This window comes from Bufo gargarizans, chromosome 6 (assembly GCF_014858855.1).
Source record: "Bufo gargarizans isolate SCDJY-AF-19 chromosome 6, ASM1485885v1, whole genome shotgun sequence".
Classification (NCBI taxonomy): domain Eukaryota; kingdom Metazoa; phylum Chordata; class Amphibia; order Anura; family Bufonidae; genus Bufo; species Bufo gargarizans.
In genome coordinates, this window is record NC_058085.1 from 249,684,960 (window position 1) to 249,708,602 (window position 23,643).

Sequence of the window (23,643 nt, forward strand, 5' to 3'; positions counted from 1 at the left end):
TTAGCTCTATACCCAAAATCCCAGTGACAGGTTCCCTTTAAGGGCTTCAGTGCACCGAGGGGCATGGCCAGCAGGGGACTATTGCTACAGGGGCCACTCTGGGAGAGCATATTACTATGGAGGAGCTTTCTACTACTGGGGACGTTATGGGGGGTGCCATAACTGTCAAGGGACAGTTATTTTTGGGGAACACTATGTTTGTGCCACTATTACTGTCAGGGGACTGTTTTCTGGGCACAATTATTTTTGAACACATTGTGTGTCAATTATTATTTAAAGGGGCATCTATGTGATACTGGTATTTTCAGGGGGACTATCTGTATTGCACTATTATTTGTGCAGTATAGTATTTGAGGCATTGTGGAACACAGCAGGCAAGGAAGAGGAGACAAATCACTGATATATATATATATATATATATATATGTATATATATTGTCTCAAAATAAGGGTCCATTCACACGTCCTGTTTTTTTTCATCCTGAAAAACGGTCCGTTTTTTGCGGATCCGTTGTTCCTGAAAATGTTTCCGTATGTCATCCGTTTTTTGCGGATCCGCAAAAAACGGAAACATGTATACATTTCAATAATCAAATAAAGTTGTTTGGATTTCTTTGAAAAAAAAATGAAAAAAAATAAATAAATAAAAATTTGCTATGTGTTTCCAGGAACGGATTCCGCAAAAAACGGAAGACATACGGAATGACATCCGAATGTCTTCCGTTTTTTGCGGAACCATTGACTTTGCATTGTACCAGGATCCGATTTTTCAGGACAAGAATAGGACATGTTTTATATTTAAACGGACAAGCGGAACGGAACAACGGAAACGGACAGCACACATTGTGCTGTCCGATTTTTTCCAGGACCCATTGAAAATGAATGGGTCCAGATCTGGTCCTGATCTGTTCCTGAAAAAAACGGAACAGATCAGGAAAGAAAAAACGGACGTGTGAATGGACCCTTAGGACTAATAATTACATCCATAAAAAAAAAATTGCCACGTGAAACAGGCCTCACCTTAGGCCCCATAATGGTTAACTGTCTCCCTAGGATCAGTGGTTCATCACCATATACTGTACAATTAGCCAATCTGACACATATAAGAGCACTTCTGAAAAGAGGGCCTTTCAGACCAAATCTTCTCGTTATTGTTGTAATGCAGGTAAATTACTTACTTATCTAGACAAAAGATAGTGGTTAGATAGTTCTCCACCATTTGACTTGAAGACAGCTTGCATAAAACATGTATATACATGGTGAATAAATATGATATATATTAACATAGCAAAAAAGGAGGAGAGGATATGGAGCTGCCACTAAGGGTGGGTTGACATCATGTTTTTGCCATCTGTTTGACATATATTGTATGTTAGGAAAAAAGGTATACAAAAAGCCACGCTTTTCCTTTAGCAGAGTCCAGTAAAAAAAAAAAAAAAATGTATACGTTAATGTATATGTCTTTTTATGGTGACGAATGCAATCGTATGGCATCTGTCTGAAACATGATGTGAATCCAACCTAGATCTTATTGAATCTGATAGATAAGGTGATTAATGTGAAGTTTATATAAACATAAAGTACAAATAATGTACTGAAGATAAAGACTTAAAATGAAGGTCCCAGAAAACAGTCCATTAGTTATCAGGGAAGAGACACAATAATCAGTTTCGATTAAGGCTACTTTCACACTAGCGTTCGGGGCTCCGCTTGTGAGTTCCGTTCAAAGGCTCTCACAAGCGGCCCGAACGCATCCGTACTGCCCTAATGCATTCTGAGTGGACGCGGATCCGCTCAGAATGCATCAGTCTGGCAGCGTTCAGCCTCCGCATCAGTCCTTGCAGCGTTCGGGTGTCCGTCTGGCCGTGCGGAGGCAAACGGATCCGTCCAGACTTACAATGTAAGTCAATGGGGACGGATCCGTTTGAATATGACACACTATGGCTCAATTTTCAAACGGATCCGTCCCCCATTGACTTTCAATGTAAAGTCTGGACGGATCCGTCTGAGGCTACTTTGACACTTAGAATTTTTTTTAGAATATAATGCAGACGGATCCGTTCTGACCGGATCCACCGTTTGCATTATATGAGCGGATCCGTCTCCGTCTCTGAACGCAAGTGTGAAAGTAGCCCAAGAGCAAAGATGTATATTCAAGTAAGAAATGAAGTCCGCAGACTACAGATGATAAATGGCTGTGGGCTCCCAAAATGAAATGACAGATCTCCACTAGAACCACACCACCTTCAAATAATTATGGTCAGCTAACTCAGATACAAGCAGTCATATCTTTGAGCCGACACCACAGCTGTCCACTGCAAGTAGTAATCAAATAGACAAGAGGTGAAAACTCCATACAGCAGCCATCCTGGCACCAGCGCATGCACGCCAACTCAAACTCAGGATGACACTGTTGGGGCACCAGGTTGGTGAATTTGTGTTGAGAAGAATTTGTGTTGGGGAGGATGATATAAAAGTGAGAGACCAAAGATGTCTGTGTGGCATACTCTGAAGAGACAAGATGTGACTGGAAGAATTCATCATAGAGGTCTGGGCTGAATGGAGAGGATAGGAAGGTATTTGGTGCTGTTGTTGCAGTATTTTGTGTTGAATTGTGGTATTTGGTTCTGCTGGGGCAGTGTTTTGTGCTGCTCTATGGTATTTGTTGCTTCTGGGGAGATATTTTGCACAATATTGTGTGTTTTGGCACTGTTGGGGAGCATTGTGGTATTTGACACTTTTGAGAAAGTATGTTGTAGTGCATGGTAGTATTTGGCTTTTTTGGGGATGTATTTGGGTGGTATTGTAGTATATGTTTGGCTCTACTAAAGAATAAATATGCATGGTGCTACAGAAGTAATATGGGCACTGCACAGTAGTATTTTGCCACTGGTGACGACCCAGCATCACCATGCATTGGCTGGTGGGGCTTGAGTTGGAAAAGTTTGAGACGCCCTGGCTTATAATGCCTGTATTACACTGGCAGTAGTAACGCTGATTACCAGATGAATAAGCAAACGATTTGCTGGTGGCAGATCATGCTGTGTAATCATGATCAGCTGCCGGCATGAGGACGAGCATTGGCATAACGATCACTCCTCCCCATGCTGTGGAGGAGATCGCTGCATGTAATAACAGCGGTTTCCTCCACTAGCAAGCAGGAAAGGAACGCTTCCTTCCCGACAATCACCTGCAGAATCGGGCTGTCTAATACAGCCTTAAGACACATAAAGAGATTGCTATCACTCGCATCTGTCACCATTTCCAGTGGGGCTATAATTGCACACACACTACAGTGAATTTCATACAAAAGAAAATATTATAATTTTAGAGTGTGGAGGGAAATCCATGCAAACACAAGGTGAACATCCTACTCCATGCATATGTTATTCTTCTTAGAATTCAATCCCCTGATTCCAGCGCTGCAAGGCAACAGTACTAACCGACATGCTGCCATTTTGATATAGATTCACTTGCAGTAAATGCCAGTAGTGATGTGTGTAGGATCAGTGCTTGTGCCATTACAAGTGGGAGCTGGATGGGCTTGACAGCCAACATCCTAAAAAGAAATCAACATCTGGCATCATTCACAACTATAATGACACACAGACTTAGGCTACTTTCACACTAGCGTTCGATCGGATCCGTTCTGAACGGATCCGCTCATATTAATGCAGACGGTGGCTCCGTTCAGAACGGATCCGTTTGCATTACCATGAACAAAAAAAAAAAAAAAAATTTTTTTTTTTTTTTTTGTTCATGATAGTGCAAACGGATCCGTTTTGACTTTACATTGAAAGTCAATGGGGGACGGATCCGTTTGAAAATTGAGCCATACTGTGTCAACTTCAAACGGATCCGTCCCCATTGACTAAGGCTACTTTCACACTAGCGTTCGGTATTCCGTTCGTGAGCTCCGTTTGAAGGAGCTCACGAGCGGACCCGAACGCAGCCGTCCAGCCCTGATGCAGTCTGAATGGAGGCGGATCCGCTCAGACTGCATCAGTCTGGCGGCGTTCAGCCTCCGCTCCGCTCGCCTCCGCACGGACAGGCGGACAGCTGAACGCTGCTTGCAGCGTTCGGGTGTCCGCCTGGCCGTTCGGAGGCGTGCGGATCCGTGCGGATCCGTCCAGACTTTCAATGTAAGTCAATGGGGACGGATCCGTTTGAAGATGCCACAATGTGGCTCAATCTTCAAGCGGATCCGTCCCCCATTGACTTTACATTGAAAGTCTGGACGGATCCGTACTAGGCTATTTTCACACTTAGCTTTTTTTTGCTAAAATAATGCAGACGGATCCGTACTGAACGGAGCCTCCGTCTGCATTATTATGGGCGGATCCGTTCTGAACGGATCCGCCCGAACGCTAGTGTGAAAGTAGCCTTACATTGTAAGTCTGGACGGATCCGTTTGCCTCCGCACGGCCAGGCGGACACCCGAACGCTGCAAGCAGCGTTCAGGTGTCCGCCTGCTGAGCGGAGCGGAGGACAAACGGTGCCAGACTGATGCATTCTGAGCGGATCCGTATCCACTCAGAATGCATTAGGGCTGGACGGATCCGTTCGGGGCCGCTTGTGAGAGCCTTCAAACGGAACTCACAAGCGGAGCCCCGAACGCAAGTGTGAAAGTAGCCTAAATTAATATGGTTACTTATACTGCATGGCATACGGAGTGAAGAAATAGATAATTATTTTTAATTGCATCCCCTGCCTCTACAAGAGTAATAAAAGTTATAAGCCAATGCACATGTAACTTAAATTTGTACCATGAAAAAATTATTTCTGCAAAGAAGATCTTATACAGCTACATCAGCGAAAAAAGTGATAGCAGTCAGAATGCATTAAGGAAAAAAACTAAAAGACTCCCAAGTGTCCTAGGACCCTAATAATTTCTTAACCAAAAAGACCACAGTGGTGGTAAAGCACACCAGCCTCTCAAGAATTTTTTCTTGCAAAGTCAGAGATAGTTTAGTGCAAAATCAGAAAAGACTGCACTTTTAGTGATTTGCCATAACTGGTGGAAAACTTCCTTTGTGGAACATATCATCAAATAATCTAAATACATATACTATGCATTTGGCTACAAATCAACTTTACAAGATGTTAACTCTATGCATTGTGGCACGTGTGGCACAGCTAATACATAGAAAAGGCTCCCTGAAGCGATATTAAGGATGGTAAATCCAAGACATTACTAAGAACCTTCAGGAAGATTAAAGTCCAGTAATAACATCTGTAGGGCAAGCACTATATCCTCTTGATGGTTCCATATATGCGGAAATATGCAGATCCAGATGGCTTCTACAGTCTCTATCGTCATATGAAGAACTTCAGAGTGCCTCTGTATGATATCTGAGATACTTGAGGTGCAGTAGCTACTTTACACTAGTGATGCAATGAAACAATGAGCACATGTTGATCTTGTTACTAAATCTCCTGGTCCATAACCATAGAATATCGGCTGCCTGGTCCTTTTCATATGCAACAGAGCATCTTAAGACCTAAAGATCTATTGCTGGACATCAAAGTGAACAGTAACACATTGGCCAATGAAAAGACATTGAAAGAGATGGAGTTACAGTAATATCATAGACTCAAGCAGATACAGTAGATTTTAAAAAGACACTTACTGGTGAGTGTGGGCTTCCTCTCGCTTATGTCTCTGTCTGCTTTGTAAATGACTTTTTTTCTCTTCACACTTTAGTTTATATACTTCCTGTTTGTCCTCACTTGATACCACACCCGAGTGGCACAAAAAGCAAGCAGCAGAACGATAAGTTACTTGGAGGAAATATTAGAATAACTTAAAATTTCCACACAGTGAAAGATGATAAGACTTAACATACATAAAGAAGAGGGTATTCAACAGGTAAATTGGAAGGCCTTTAACTGTTTAAAGAGGATGTCAATGATATACATGTTTCTCAAAAGGCGAGAAATGGTTTAAAAATTGAAGAAGAAAAAAACACAATGCTCGAACATTTAGCCCCTGCTGCAACACTGCCTCTGGTCCACGTTTTTCCCATTCTTTTAACATATAAAAAAGTATACATTAAACAGATGCCTCAGACCGATGCCATACAGTGGCATCCATTCAATAGAGTTCCATTGTAAAAGAAAAAGTATAAGTTTTATAACGAACTTTGCAGGATACAAGAACGTGGTGTGCTACGGTTTTGTATCCTTTTTTTCTCCTAATGTATATGTCAAACTGAGGAATAAAACATGATGTGAACCCAGTCTTATTTGGATCTGTGGACTCTCCTGCTATTGACCTTGGCTCGGTGTCTTATCTGGTTAACAACATTAATCTTGGGTTTGTGGACTCTCCTGGTATTTACCTTGGAATGGTATTGTATCTGATTTTTGTCTGTTGATTTGTTTTAACTCTCCTGGTTTTGATCCAGTTCTGCTGGGTTCCTCTTTGCTCGTCAGTGTTTGTTCCTGTATTCTTTGTGCCTGTCTGTCACTACATTTATTAATTTTCTGTTTGGTTTCTATTCCCTCATAAACCACAGCACCTAGTTAGGGAGGGAATATGGTCATCCAGTTGTGGGCCAGCATTTGGAATGGATCATGCAAGTAGGTAGGGGCAGTGCTGTGGGTGGAGTTTAGGGCTTTACTGATCCCTACCATGACAAAAATGATAATTTAAAGGTGAAATTAGAGGTAGTTGTTTTCATTCAATGGAATACCATGGGAACATTGGAATGGAATACCATGGGAACATTGCACAGCCCAAAAGGCATGACGAGATACTCGCAGTGACCGTCACGAGTGTTGAAAGCAGTCGTCCACTCATTGCCCTTTCGAATGCAGATAAGGTTGTATGCCCTGCGCAGGTCTAATTTTGTGAAAACCTTAGCTCCCCAGATTCTGTCAAAGAGTTCAGGGATTAGCAGAAGAGGGTATTGATTCTTGACAGTGACCTTATTCAGACCTCGATAGTCTATACAGGGCCGTTAAGATCCATAATTTTCTGCGCAAAGAAGAACCCTGCACTGGCTGGTGAAGTAGATTTCCGGATAAACCACCTCTCAAAATTCTTGGGTCTTGGGAAGCGAGAGTGAGTAGACTTGACCACAAGGAGGAGTGGCACCAGGCAGAAGGTCAATCAGACTATCATATGGACGATGAGGAGGCAGGGTCTTGGACTCTTTCTTACTGAAGACATCCACAAAACTGGCACACTGATGCGGAAGTCCAGAAAGGTCTACAGTAGTGTTGATTGAGCACCGTAGTGCTCGGGTGTTCGGGCCGAACACATCATGATATTCGGGTGCTCAACCGAGCACCCAAGTATAATGGAAGTCAATGGGAGAACCCGAGCATTAAACCAGGTACCCCCTGCTCTGAAGAGGGGAGGGTGCCTGGGTCATAAGAAAATGTCAGAAATTGTTGGTAACACCTGCATCTTGGCTGCATCTCGGACTCGCTGGTCACTGCTGGGAACTATGTTGTCCGAATAGTAAGCCACTTTTACATAATGACAATAACACGCACAAAACCAAGGGAGAAAAACGATTTTACAGGAAAAATTTATATAAAACATTCTTTCCTGAATATTTACTTGTATATAAAGTGCAAGTGCTGCCCAAAATTACAAGGAAGAGGCACTCCGATACACCCTTAGTTAACCATAAAAGAGGGCATCATTCACACTCTTTAAAAATGATGATTGATGGCCTGCAGGTGACCCTCAAAAACATTAGGAGCAAGGGCCTTCTGATCTGACCATCTAAAACATTATGGGCGGTGGCCTGGTGCCGCTTTGGTGACTCTGTAACACCCCAGAGTTGTGTTACTACACTCCTCTACCCCGCTACTATCTGTTAAGAGCCTTTACATTTGTCATCTGATATGATTTTTCTCATGTCTTCACAACTGTGCATCTAAACACTGTATTAAATACAATTATTGTTGTAGTTTTCCAGGTTGACCAGCAGGTGGCTGCAATGCGTTGGTAAGGTATTAGTTTCAGTTCATTATGTCTAGGCTGGAATAGATTATTCCAGGTTAGCTCCCCCCCCCCCTCTGTAGAAGTATAGACTGTTCCCACATCCTTCAGCATGGGAGGAGAAGGAAGTTAAAGGGCTTCTGTCACCCCACTAAACCTTTTTTTTTTTGTTTACTTATAATCCCTACACTGCTATTTATACCTACATAATCTAATTAATCATTTTGGTCCAGTAGATTTTGTTTAAAACGTGCTTTTAAAATATGCAAATTACCTTGCTACCAGCAAGTAGGGCGGCTACTTGCTGGTAGCAGCCGCATCCTCTGATCCTAAAGACGCCCCCTCCGCATGTTGATTGACAGGGCCAGGGAACGGAATCGTTCTCTGCTGGCCCTGCCTGTTTGCATTCAAAATCTGGCGCCTGCGCTGCGGCCGTACCGGTCTTCAATCGGCGCAGGTGCACTGAGAGGCGGCCGCTCGCTCGGCCGCTCCATCCTCAATGCGCCTGTGCCGAGTGTAGATGTGACGTCATTGGCGTTCCCTGGCCCTGTCAATCAACATGCGGAGGGGGCGTCTTTAGGATCGGAGGATGTGGCTGCTACCAGCAAGTAGCCGCCCTACTTGCTGGTAGCAAGGTAATTTGCATATTTTAAAAGCACGTTTTAAACAAAATCTACTGGACCAAAATGATTAATTAGATTATGTAGGCATAAATCGCAGTGTAGGGATTATAAGTAAAAAAAAAAAAAAAAAAAAAAAAAGGTTTAGTGGGGTGACAGAAGCCCTTTAAGTCAGTGTGCCAGACACCCCTGTTGGGGAAGGCTGTGTGATAGCCTTCAGGAGTCCCCCTGCATAGGAAAGAAAGCCAGGATCTTGTCTCGGCTGAGACATTAATCATATTCCCAGTCTGAGCCTGCAGCCTCAGCTGGATGACAAGAAAGCTAGTCTGTCCCCATACATCAGAGGTACAGAAAAGTGCAGAAGATTAATTCCTGCCACAGTTATAAAGCTACCAAGCAGATGTCCTATCCTGCAAGCACCCCACATACCAAGCATAAGCATTTATTACTGCCAATGATTGCTAAAACCTGCTGGGACCAAAGACCAAAGCTGTATGCTGCTTGGATTCAAGTTATCATCAGTAAAGAAAAGTTTGAACTTCATCTAAAGGTCTGGACATAATTTCTGCTGCAAAATTCCTCTATTACTCCTACTATCACTACACTCAAATTCTTTTGAAAGTGAGCCAGGAGCCAGGAGTCCAGCCGTACCCAGGTAGGAGACACAGTTGACACAACTATCCCACCCTATAGAGACATAATAGGCCATTACACCACTCTGGCATTCCCCTGTGACGTGCATTATAACACCTTGGGAGCTCCCTGTGTGTCACGACCATGTTTATGGCCGTGACTCCTTGGGAGCCGCATACAGTAGCCCGTGGTTTGGGTTGTTGTGTCAACTGCAGCTGGAGGCATAATGTTGTATGCAGTTTCCTTGGAGTTGTGTGCGTGTATGTATGCACTTTTGTATGTCTGGTGTGCACTCTATTTTATGTTTGGTGTGCACTGACATCTTCCCTTCACTGTGGTTGCCCGTGGAAATGTTTGGTTGTATTGTGTACATGTGGCAGTGTCCCGGCCTTCGGGCTGACTCCCAGGACATGGTTGCCACCCATGTCGCTGCCTGCGGCAACAGCCACAGTGTGTTCTTGGTTTGGACACTTCCCCTTTAAGTTGTGTTTTCCCTTCTCTGGTATTGGAAGGGTTAACTCCCTTTCTGTGTGTGTCAGTCACTGGGTGTGTCTGACTGTTGGGTGTGGCTTCTTGGCCCTATAACACCTCAGTTGAAGGCAGTAGTCAGAGAGGGTGCTTCAGCCATGCTTGCTGGAGACATCCTCCTGGTTATTTACCTACTGCCAGTGGGGGCCACCCTTCTGGTCATAAAAATAATGTCGTTTGGTGTTTAGAAGATGTGTTTGTCTTTATGCTTCTTTATTGCAGCTTATGGATCTGGGTTCCTGTGCGTGGATGTGTGGTTGCTGGGTTCATCTCAGGTTGTGTGGACATCAGCTCGCCAGCACAGGGATCCAGTCAGCAAGGCTGTGGCAGGTAGGTGGAACTAGTACAGTTCACCTGCCATATCCGTAAGACTGTTGGTGTTCCCCTTTTCCCTGCAGCTTGGCCAGTGAGACCCTGTTCCTCCGTGTCCAGAAGGAACAGGCCGTCTTACCTTGACTCCTAGTTCAGGGACCGGTCGGAGGGTGAGTAAGGGATCCGAGGTTCCTGAGCATGGGTCCTCCTACCTTAAAGGTCGGCCCATGCAGCTAGGAGTTAGGGTCGGGTTAGGGACGCTTTAGGAGGTGACCTGCTCCCTAATCCTGTCGTCCTGGTCGAGCAGCGACCATCTTCCGGCATCGCACAGCTGAGGGTTTTCCCCATCCTCAGCCATGACACTGTGATAGTACCCGGCGCATGCTGCAATTGGCGTCACGAACAAACTATAGACTATTAACCACCCGTATACTGACCCACTGCATAAGTGGTGTCAGTGTACCCAGTGTACCCATTCCTGGTCATTGCATAATTTGGCATCACTAGAACAGGATCGAACTGTGTGCCAACAGGATCGGATTGTGTGCCTATCACTGCTACAACAGGATCGGATCGTGCGCCTATCCCTGCTACAAGGCTTACAGACCGTGTTAATACCCTGAAAATTGACTTTTATTGCCTTTATTGCGGTGCCAGAAAGCACTACACCTTGCGCACCAGCACTCCAAGGGTTAATGTGCCATTTTTCTGTAATGGCGCCACTTCTTCATGCCCTTTGGAAGCGGGAAAATATAAGAACGCCCTCTCAGGAGCGTGAAAATTCTGAATACGCCCCTCTAGAAGCGAGAAACCTAAATCCGGCCCACAGCAGCACAGCAGGACCAGACACTGGAATTGGCCACCCGGCCGCAACCTCAGGTAGTAACCAACCCGTTCCCTGAGGCCCCGGATCAGCCCGCAGCTACCCCTACACCGCACCCGGTGGTCCCGGAACAGGTCACCAGACCCTGGGAGGCCCCCATAGTGATCCCTGAACTCCCTGCGGCCTCAACTCTACAGGTGGGGCAAATAAATAACTTAGTACTGACTTTCAGTTCCAGAGTACAAGTATACGTCCTACCCAGGGAGGTCTGTAAGGTGCCCCTCATCACGCCGGTTGACATGGCGGAGGCGGACGGAGCTCCCACTCTGCTGCCCAGAGAGAGCGCTCCTTCCCTGCCGTCACCACCATTGGTGATACCTTTGCCAGAGCCACTACAGCCAGCAGTTCTGAGCCCTTCTGCCCCGGCAGGAGTTCCCGATGTACAGCAGCTCACCGTAGCTTTGACCAGCCTCACTACCCAGGCAGTACCAGGAACCGCCACAAGAGGTCAGTGTAGCTCCATCACAGCAGCCAGCCTGAGTTACAAGATGCAGGAGCGCCCTCTTGTGTTCCTCAACAGTTCTAACAGTGATGAGGAGGTCACCTGGCAGGATGACCTTGCCCGATGGAAAGTCCGCAGGTGAAGTACATTACAGGACTTGCTAAACGTAGCGGAAGAATGGAAAAAGATAGAGAGGATGTTTAGTGTAGAAGATGACTTGTCAGAAAGAAGAAAATGCATAAAAACATTTAAAGAAATTGTGGAGAAAAACAAGCACAGAGAAAGGGAATTGTATGAAGCCTCCAAGTCTTCTTCTTAGCCGCCTGCTGAAGACAGCACACCTTATATGACTCTATCAGATCCGGCAGCCACTGAAAATGACCTACCCACCAGTGAGGACTCCACTGATACTGCTTCACGCACTCCAGAGCCACCCTCGAATTCGGAGCTCCTTGCTATGAAAGACCAAGGGTCCGTCCTTTATTGCTGTCCAGAGAATCTGTCACCTACAAGGAAAAAGCCAAGGCTTACAGAGGATTCTCCAAAAGAAGACGATCCTTCAATTCCAAGTTCTGCCACGGCATGCCATCAGGAGACTGCAGATGAAGTTTCTGCTGAAGTTACAGCTGCTGAGTAGGGTTAAGCAAACCCAAACTGTAAAGTTCAGGTTCGTACCGAACTTTAGGATTTTTGGACCCCGGACCTGAACCCGAACTTTTCAGTAAAGGTTTGTGTTCGGGTTCAGTGTTCGGCGATTTAATGGTGCTTTTTGAAAGGCTGCAGAGCAGCCAATCAACAAGCGTTTAACTCGTGTGCTATTAGAAACCATCACAGCCATGCCTACTAATGGCATGGCTGTGATTGGCCAGTGCAGCATATGATCCAGCCTCTATATAAGCTGGAGTCACGTAGCGCTGCACGTCACTCTGCTCTGATTAGTGTAGGGATAGGATGCTGCTACTGTGAGGGAGAGAACAGGACAGAATCTTTAATCTGAAATGCTTGTTAACTCAGCGATATACCTAGATTTTGTTTTGTGGGTGCAGTGCAACCTGCCCTGAGCCCAGTGACCCAGAAAAATTACTTTTATTCGTCTGTTAGTTAGGTGGGCGGCGGCGGACATTTTATGCAAGCTCAGTGCACCAGCACTGCATCTGAGCTTTTCTGACATTCAAATAGAAGCTTGAAATACTGCAATTATATTCTGGGTTTAAAACAAATCACCCATTTTTGGCAAGACCCTACATCTGTGGCCTTTGCTGCATCTGTCATTGTTAAATACAAGCTTGAAATATTTAAATATTTTCTTGGTTTTAAAAAACACCTATTTTTGGCAATACCCTCCATCTGGGGCCTATGCCGCATTAGTCAGTGTGCAATTTAAAGGGATTCTGTCACCAGTTTTTGACCCCCACATTCAAAAATATGGTTATGTGCATGGTGCCCTTGTGATTCCTAATGTGGTCTTATAAGCTAAATCTGTAGGCTCATTTAGTGTAAAAAAAGTTTTATCTAACCTGTCATTCATCAGATTAAGGTGCCCAGGAGGACGATCATGTCTCCAAGATGCCGCCCGCCGCCGCCGCTGTTCGTGCCCAGCTCCTCCTTTGCTTTCATCAGCGATGTGCCCAGCTCCTCCTTTGCTTTCATCAGCGATGTGCCCAGCTCCTCCTTTGCAGTCCTGCTCCAACGGTCTTCAATCTGCCCAAGGGGCGGCGTTTCACCTCTCTTGCGCCCAGCCAGCCTCTCCCAACTGCCGCTTTGAAGCGCCGCCCAGCTCATGAATATTCAGTTTGCTGGGCGGCTTCTGCGGTGCCCGCTCTGAAGCGCTGCGCTGAACAGTGCCCTGCGCATGCGCCGGATCTTGTGAAGTCGGGGACAGTAAGCGCCTCCCAGCGAAGTGAATATTGGCAGCTTAAAAAAAAACACCCTTTTTGGGCAAAATACTACATTTTACAGCCCTTGTTGCATCTTTCAGTGTGAAATACAAGCGTTAGATACTGCTGTCATATTCTGTTATAAAAAAAACACCCTTTTTAGGCAAAATACTACATTTTACAACCCTTGTTGCATCTGTCAGTGTGAAATACAAGTGTTAGATAATGCTGTCATATTCTGTAATAAAAAAAACACACATTTTGGGCAAAATACAGAATTTTGCAGCCTTTGCTGCATATGTCATTGTGAGATACACGCGTTAGATACTGGTGTTCTATTCTGTTATTAAAAAAACACCCATTTTGGGCAAAAAAATTTATTTACAGAATTTGCTGCATCCGTCAGCGTGAGATACATGCGTTAGATACTGCTGTTCTATTCTGTTATTAAAAAAACACCTATTTTGGGCAAACAACTTAATTTTGCAGTCTTTGCTGCATCTGTCAGTATGAGATACACGCATTAGATACTGCTGTTCTATTCTGTTATAAAAAAAAAAAACATTTTGGGCAAAATACAAAATTTGCAGCCTTGGCTGCACCTGTCAGTGTGAGATACAAGCTTGAATTACAGCAATAATATTCTGGGTTTAAAAAAACACCCATTTTGGGCAAAGTACTTAATATTGCAGCCTTTGCTGCATCTGTCAGTGTGAAATACACGCGTTAGATACTGTTGTTCTATTCTGTTATTAAAAAAAACACCCATTTTGGGCAAGATCATAAATTTAAGAAATATGAGGAGAGCATCGAATAAGGGACGTGGCCTCGGTCATGGTGCTGCTGGTGGAGCTCAAGTTGCAGGGAGAGGACGTGGTCGATCTGTGCCAGCTACACAAGTGAAACACCTTTCTCAGGTGCGAGTAGGCGACAGAACCTTCAGCAGTATTTGGTCGGGCCTAATATGGCTCTATGAATAGTGAGGCCATAACAAGTACAAGCGATAGTAGATTGGGTTGCTGTCAGTGCCTCCCGTTTCTTTACAATGTCTCCCACCCAGTCTCCTGCTGAAAGATCAGAGTTGGCACCTGCAGCCGATGTCCATCAGTCTTTCACCTCACCCCCTTGCAAATCAGCCAAGCAGTCTGAGCCCCAAGTCATGCAGCAGTCTCTTCTGCTTTTTGATGACTCTGCTAGCAGGCTTTTCCAGGGCCATCCACCTAGACCTGCCCCAGAAGTGTAAGAGATTGAGTGCACCGATGCCCAACCACTTATGTTTCAAGATGAGTACATGGGAGGACCACCACAGCACGTCTTGGATGATGACGAAACACAGGTGCCAACTGCTGTGGCTTTCGAAAGTGTGCAGACCGACAAGGAGGGCAGGGGTGAAGACTGGGTGGAAGATGATGTGGAGGATGATGAGGTCCTCGACCCAACATGGAATCAAGGTCATGTGAGGCGGTGGTCGCACAGAGCCACCAGCACAGCAGAAGAGGGAGCAGGGTGCAAAAGCGGAGCGGCCGTCCCCTAGACAGTACACCTGCTACTGCCCACTGCAGCAAGGGACCGAGCACACCAAAGCCAGCTCCAAGGAGTTCCCTGGCATAGCAGTTCTTCAGACAATGTGCTGACGACAAGACACAAGTGGTTTGCACGCTGTGCAATCAGAGCCTGAAGCGAGGCATAAACGTTCTCAACCTGAGCACAACCTGCATGACCAGGCATCTAAGTGCAAAGCCTGAGCTGCAGTGGAGTAGACACCTCAAAAACCAAAAAAAGGTCTCTGGCTCCTCCTGCTTCCTCTTCTGCTGCAGTCTCGGCCTCTTCATCCACCTCTGGAGTGACAGTGCCACCTGCCACCCCGCAAACAGAGGATCTGCCAGCAACACCACCACCTGGGTCACCAAGCATCTCCACAATGTCCCACAGAATCGTTCAGCTCTCCATCTCCCAAACACTGGAGCGGAAGAGGAAGTACCCCCCTACCCACCCGCTATCCCTGGCCCTGAATGCCAGCATTTCAAAATTACTGTCCTTTGAAATGCTGTCATTCCATCTGGTAGAGACTGAGATTTTTAAAAGCCTTATGGCGGTGGCTGTCCCACAGTACGTCGTGCCCAGCCGCCACTACTTTTCCAGGAGTGCCATCCCTTCCCTGCACAACCAAGTGGGGGACAAAATCAGGTGTGCACTGAGCAACGCCATCTGTGGCAAGGTCCACCTAACTACGAATACGTGGACCAGTAAGCATAGTCAGGCACATTATATCTCCATAACAGCACACTGCAGTGGCGGCTGGGCCTGAGGCGGATAGCAGTTTGGCGCATGTCTTTCCACCACCAAGGATTGCAGGGCGCTTCAGTTTGCCTCCTGTTGCTTCCTACTCTGCTTCCTCATCCTCTACCGGCTCCTCATCCGGTCAGCGTAACACCTTCACCAACAACTTCAGCACAGCCAGGGGTAAACGACAGCAGGCAGTTTTAAAACATATCTGTTTGGGGGACAAACCCCACACCGCACAGGAGCTGTGGACGGGCCTTGAACAACAGACCAATGAGTGGTTGGTGCCAGTGAGCCTCAAGCCTGGCCTGGTGGTGTGCGATAATGGGCAAAATCTTGTAGCAGCTCTGGGACTAGCCGGTTTGACGCACATCCCTTGCCTGGCACATGTGCTGAATTTGGTGGTGCAGAGGTTCCTTAAAAATTACCCCGATATGTCAGAGCTGCTGCATAAAGTGCGGGCCGTCTGTGCACGCTTTCGGCGTTCTCACCCTGCTGCTGCTCGCCTGTCAGAGCTGCAGCGTAACTTCGGACTTCCCGCTCACTGCCTCATATGCGACTCCACCTTGCACATGCTGGCCAGACTGTGCGAGCAGCAGCAGATGATAGTGGAGTTTCAGCTGCAGCACCCATGGGTGAGTTGCTCTGCGGAACAGCACCACTTCACCCAGGGCCATCTTTAATATTGATTGGACCCTGGGCAAAAATTTACTTGGGCCCCCTGGATCCCGCCTTCCCACACCTTAGCAGGCAATCACGCCCTCCACCACAACACACACACAAAAAATCGACACATCTGGTAGAGTACAGTGAATGACCGTAAATACTTCCAGTTCTGAAGACTCCAGTGGCTCAGGATCAGTGCTCTGGGCTGGAAGTGGGCACCGCTCTGCAGGAAGGAGACCAGGGCTCGGCTCACCCTAGTGTTACAGTGCACCCCAGCACCCCACAGTATGCAGTATAGCACCCTATAGTATATAGCACCACACAGTATGCAGTTTAGCACCCCACATTATACAGTACCCCACAGTATATAGTAGAGCAGTATAGCAGCCCACAGTATACAGCACCCCACAGTATACAACGCCTCACTGTATACAGCACCCCAAACTATACACGATACAGCCCCCCACACTATACAGTACACCAGTATAGCACTCCACAGTATACAGTATACAGACCCCACAGTATACAGTACAGCAGTATAGCCCCCCCACTATACAGGCCCCCCACACTATACAGGCCCCCCCACAGTATACAGGCCCCCCACAGTATACAGGCCCCCCAGTATATAGCCCCCCCACACTATACAGCCCCCCACACTATACAGGCCCCCCCACAGTATACAGCCCCCCACACAGTATACAGCCCACCACACAGTATACAGTCCCACACAGTATACAGCCCCACACAGTATACAGCCCCCCCACAGTATACAGCCCCCCCCCCCACAGTATACAGGCCCCCCACACAGTATACAGCCCCCACACAGTATACAGCCCCCCACAGTATACAGCCCCCCCACAGTATACAGCCCCCCCCACAGTATACAGGCCCCCCACACAGTATACAGCCCCACACAGTATACAGCCCACCACACAGTATACAGCCCCCCACAGTATACAGGCCCCCACACAGTATACAGCACCCCACTATACAGTAGTTTACAGTATATTAACATAACAGCCCCTGTCACCTTTTTCTGATGTAATCTTCACACAAAAAAGCTCCACAGTTAACTTGTGCAACACTCCTGGTAGGACCTGTGATGACCTCATAGCCATGTGACCAGTAATTGCTAGGTTACTGGTCACATGGTGATGATGTCATTAAGGTCCTAGATCACAACTTTAACACAGTACAATCATGATGCCTGGACTCAGTGCCAGCTTGACACCCAGGGCAGCAGCTAGCAGGGCTCAAGAGGCAGCTCCCTTGGGCCCCCCAGGAGCAACTGGGCTCTGGGCAGCTGCCCCTTTTGCCCCTTGGTAAAGACGGCCCTGACTTCACCACCAATGACTGGGCCTTCATGCGAGACCCGTGTTCCTTGTTGCGCTGTTTTGAGTACTCCACCAACATGGCCAGTGCCGATAACACCATTCTCAGCGTTACTATACCACTTCTATGCCTCCTTGAAAAAACACGGCTGGCGATGATGGAAGAGGATGTGGCAGAGGAGGAGGAAGAGGGATCATTTCATAGGGTTTCCAGCCAGTCATTCACAAGTGGCTCTTAGGGTGGGTTCCTGCACCCACAAACGCCAGGTACACAATTGTCCAGCCAGGGCACAGTTCTGGAGGATGACTAGGTGGAGGATGAGGAGAAGGAGATGGAGGAGGAACCGTGTTCACAGCAGGGTGGCACCCAAACCAGCTCATGGGCATCACTGGTGCGTGGCTGGGTGGATACAGAGGACACAGACGATACACCTCCCACAGAGGACAGCTTTTCGTTGCCTCTGGGCAACCTGGCACACATGAGCGATTACATGCTGTAGTGTCTCCGCAACGATCGCTGAGTTGCCCACATTCTAACTTGTGCTGATTACTGGGAGGCCACGATGCCGGATCCCTGTTACCAGGACAACGTACCGTCTTTAATTCCGTCACTGGAGCGTGATTGTAAGATGCGCGAGTATAAGCGCACGCTGGTAAAGCAGTGGTATATCACAATAAAGGAATTCAAGAGGGGCCTGGATGTATTTCTGGAGCTTAATAATATTACCGGCTATAGCTACTAGAGAGGGGTCGTTGATCCAGGGAGTTATTCTGATTGCCTGATTGGAGTCGGGAAGGAATTTTTTATTCCCCTAAAGTGGGGAAAATTGGCTTCTACCTCACAGGGTTTTTATTTTGCCTTCCTCTGGATCAACTTGCAGGATAACAGGCCGAACTGGATGGACAAATGTCTTTTTTCGGCCTTATGTACTATGTTACTATGTTACTGGTAGACGCGCTGCTGGTGGCATTCCCACCTTACAGCGGGGGCAGAGTGGAAACACAAGGCGGAGGCAGGGGAGGAGGAGGAAATGTGGAAAAGCTTTGTCAGCACGCCACAACAACCAGCACCACCAGCTGATGTTTCTTCTTAGCAGGAGGCAGCATTTCAGCAACACATGCCTACACATACTGAATGACAAGTCTGTCCCTTTCAACTTTTTGGGTGTGATATACCACTGCTATACCTAGTAGACAGGTAAATAAAAAAAATCACTAATTTGTGTGTTACATATTCGGGTGAAATTCACAAATTTTTGGGTGTGATATACCACTGCTTTACCTAGTAGACAGGTAAAAACATTTCACTAATTTGCTACATTTTCTAGTGAAATTCACCAATTTTTGGGTGTGATAATCCACTGCTTTACCTAGTAGACAGGTACAAACATTTCACTAATTTGTCTGTAACATATTCAGGTGAAATTCACCAATTTTTGGGTGTGATATACCCCTGCTGTACCTAGTAGACAGGTAAAAACATTTCACTAATTCGTCTGTTACATTTTCGGGTAAAATTCACCAATTTGTGGGTGTGATATACCACTGCTATACCTAGTAGACAGGTAAAAAAAAAATCACGAATTTTTCTGTTACATATTCAGGTTAAATTAACCAATTTTGGGGTGTGATATACCCCTGCTGTACCTAGTAGACAGGTAAAAACATTTCACTAATTTGTCTGTTACATTTTTGGGTAAAATTCACTAATTTGTGGGTGTGATATACCACTGCTATACCTAGTAGACAGGTAAAAAAAAAAAATCACTAATTTTTCTGTTACATATTCAGGTTAAATTAACCAATTTTTGGGTGTGATATACCCCTGCTGTACCTAGTAGACAGGTACAAACATTTCACTAATTTGTCTGTTACATTTTCAGGTGAAATTTACCAATTTTTGGGTGTGATATACCACTGCTATACCTAGTAGACAGGTAAAAAAAAATCACAAATTTGTCTGTTACATATTCGGGTGAAATTCACCAATTTTTGGGTGTGATATACCCAGTGGTGTATCAACCTCCTACTCCATATGGACCTCGTACTCCTAGATCAAGATTTTATTTTTATTTTTTATGTATTTTATGTTATTTAAAGTCATTTCCCAATCCACATTTGTTTGCAGAGCACTTTCCATGCTCTTAACCACATTTTGCTGGCATTTGCAGCACTCTAGCCCTTTCCATGACATTTTTAGAGCTATTTTAGTGCTCAAAAGTTTGGGTCCCCATTGACTTTAATGAAGTTCGGGTTCGGGGTCAAGTTCGGGTCCCGAACTCGAACTTTTTTGTGAAGTTCGGCTGAACCCATCGAACCCGAACATCCAGGTGTCCGCTCAACTCTACTGTTCTCAGCACACAGTTCAAAGAAGAACTTTTGAGTCCTCAAATATGGGACCCAGGAGGAAGATTTCCAGACTTTCCTGTGAAGAAAACTACCCACTATGACAATTACCCACTACCTTGTGTGGATTATAATTAACTCTATTTTTTCCCGTGGATTACAAGTGACTTATGGACTTTTTGTTCATGTCCACAGTCAAGCACTTCAAGAAAAAGGACTCAAGTCATATTTGAGCATATTATAATAATATTGATTGCACTAATAAATGCATAATGTTTTGCACAGTTTTTTTTACAATAGGTTTACAGGTTATGCAACGTTCAAGTATCATATGCCCATTGTATGGACTATTTTGCAGATGCCACAATGTGAATTTATGCACTCTTTGTTATATTGCACTAACTTTTGCCTTTAGCCAGATCAGTAGCACCTTGCTTCCGTGTCACTTTGCTTTACAGCTCTGCTCTCTTTATACGGACTGCCTCTGCGGACGTTAATACTAATGGCCTACTCATGGTGCTCGAGTAAGACAAGTGGTAAGTCCCAGGCAGGTCCAGAAATGACAAGGGTAACCCTGCTGCTATGGGAATGGTTAGAGGAATCAAATACCCCTCCTTCTTGTTTGTTACATGTGTCAGGATTGGTAATGGGAATACTAAATCTCCATCCCGGTGTGTCTTCCAGCAGTTTCATGGGATTACTATACCCTCCCCCTGTGACTGCCAGAAGCGTTTGGAGAAGCTGATACCTCCCCCTTCTGTGCCTTTGCCTAGGGTATGGCACCTACACCTTAGAGCTATTTTGCTACCCATAGTCACCATAGTGATGGTGCTATGAGCCTTAATTTTGACTTTAGTGCAGGGAAGGGAATTCAGAATAAAGCCACCCTTCCATTTGCGGGCATTTCATTACATATTGGTGGGACTACAGAGTAAAGACACCCCCATGCTTCCTTTGGTGTTTACAGAGCTCAGAACACTTCAGAGTTAGTTAGTAGTCATTGCTTTATGCAGACCTTTGGTTCACTGGGTTTACCGAGAGGGAAACTGTTACTTAGGATACCCTACTCATGTGGGCAGGAACCTTAGGGTAGCCGTTTTGTGTTCGTCTTTGTATGTCTTTATGTATATTACAAGCAGCACATTGTACTTATTTGGGTACCCCAGAGCTTGTTCTCTCCTCCTAAGCATAAGACGAGGTCGGCTTAACTCAAAGTAAGGGGGAATGCTACACCCCAGAGTTGGGTTACTACACGCCTCTTCCCCGCTACTATCTGTTAGGAGCTTTCACATTGTCATCTGATGTAATTTACACTATGTCTTCACAAATGTGCATGTAAAACTATGTTAAATGTAAATTTCCTTGTAATTTTCAATGTTCACCAGAAGGTGGCAGCAATGCGTTGGTAAGGTATTAGTTTCAGTTTAGTATGTCTAGGCTGGAATGGATTATTCCAGCTTAGCTCCCCCTCTGTGTAGGTGTGGACTGTTCTCACATCCTTCAGCTTGGGTGGAGAAGGAAGTTAGAGTCAGTGTGTAGCCCACCCCCTGCTAGAGGTAGGGTGTGTGTGTAGGAGATCCCCTGCATAGGCAAGAAAGTCAAGATCTTTTCTCGGCTGAGACATTGATCACATACCCAGTCTGAGAACCTTCAGCCTCAACTGGATGAAAAGAAAGAAAGCCACAGACAACCTCCAGAGTTCCAGGACGAAAGCATTCCCTGAAAAACCATCTGAGAGAAAGTCCAGAGACCTAGGTGAAGCCATATCCTCCTCAGCTAGTCTGTCTCCATACAGCAGAAGTACAAAAAGGACAAATTATCCTGCAAGCTCCAGATTTACAGTGCAGAAGATTTATTCCTGCCAACCATTTCTACAACTTGCTGGGACCAGAGACCAAAGCTTTATACTGCTTGGATACAAGTTCCCTTCAGTAAAGAAATGTTTGAACTTCATCTAAAGGTCTGGACATCATTTCTGCTGTAAAATTCCTCTATTACTCCTACTATCACTACACTTAAATTTATTGCAAGTTTGCCCTGAGCCAGGAGTCCAGCCGTACCCAGGTAGGAGACACTGTTAACACAATTATCAGCACTCTATAGAGACATTTTAGGCCATTACACCACTATGGCATTCCTAACCTGGGACGTGCGTTATAACACCTTTTTAATTGTTTCTATTTTTTTTATTTTTACAGTGTTCACCTCAGGGGTTAGATGATAGGATATTTTTATAGAGACGGTCGATATGTACACTGCGGTACAAAATATGTCTGTTTGTCTATTTTTTACCTTTTTTATCTTTTTTATTTAAAGTCTTTATACACATTGACGATTTAAATCTCAATATGTTAGTTAGTGATATTTATGATGATTATATAGTTTAGTAATTTGTGATATTTCAGTACAGTATAATTTTATTTTGTTTGATAGTTAGTGATAGTTCTATAGAGTTTAATATTATTTATTTGTTAAGTTAATGGTTTTAATGTAGATTAAACAGTTATTGTTCAGTGTTCTTTTTTGTATTACTATAGTGTATGTTGTCCCCTCATTGTTGGCCCTTTTAATGTTTATGTACATGTTATGGATACATATTCATATTGCTATGTTCACATATTTACCCTCCTGGCGGGGGCTGGTGATCGCCTCCTCTTCCTCCGAGTCCTGAGATGGGGCGGTGCTGGAGGGTCCAGCACTTTCCACCTCCACCTCTTTCACTTCTCCCACATCTGGTGGGGGTGGCTCAATAGGCTGGGAGGGTCCGGCCTCCTCCTCCTCTTCCTCCTCAACCTCCACCACCTCCACCACCTCCACAGCCTCCGCCGATTGCCTTCTCCGAATGGAAGGAATAGGAACTTCTGTAATCACAGAATGTTCAGATTTTAGAGAAACAACTCCGAAATCTTAACAACATTAGATATGAAGAAATTCCAATATGGAGGGATCTATAAATAATTGCAGTGGCTGCCAGCTTTATGCAGCATAACTCAATAAGAAATTAACAGCATGCAAACAAACATCCCCTCCACAGTGTCTTGATAAAACAATAGGGAGAGAGGAGACCCATGGGATGGAATTATCTCCTGAGTGTATCATAGGTAGTGTTGAGCGCGAATATTCGAATATCAAATTTTTTTCGCGAATATCGGCACTTCGCTAATTCGCGAATATTTCGAATATAGTGATATAAATTCGATATTTCGAATATTCTTTTTTTTTTTATTGTTATATTTTTTTCTTTCCCACTTCCCTAAAGTTGTTCTTACCTGTCCTTTGGATTCCTGGCTTCCTGGCTGCTCCAGTCAGTGCCCGTTGCCGCTTCTGCCGACTTCCGTGCTCATGGAGCGTCCCCATCACCATGGGAACGTCTCCATATACTAGAATGTACTGTCGGATTTGAGAATTACATTGAAATCGCAATTCGATTATTTCAAGTTATAATAATCGAATTTCGATTTTAACTTAAAGGCTACTCTCCTATTGAAATAGCAATGCGATTAATTCAAGTTATAATAATCGAATTTCGATTTTAACTTAGCACTGCTATATTCCATATTCGTTAATTCTAGCCTAATATGGAATATAGCAGTGCTAAGTTAAAATCGAAATTCGATTATTATAACTTGAATTAATCGAATTGCGATTTCAACTTGGACCTGGTTTACTATGGTTGGCTTGGTAGAAATAGCGAATATGACGAATGTATTCGTCATATTACACAAAACGAATATAACGAATGTATTCGTCATATTACACAAAACGA

At 45.2% G+C, this 23,643-nt stretch overlaps 1 pseudogene; it reads left to right on the forward strand.

The window, feature by feature from the left end:
- Positions 1-2,529: 2,529 nt before the first annotated feature.
- LOC122942120 overlaps positions 2,530-23,643 on the forward strand; it is a 58,574-nt pseudogene continuing 37,460 nt past the window's right edge.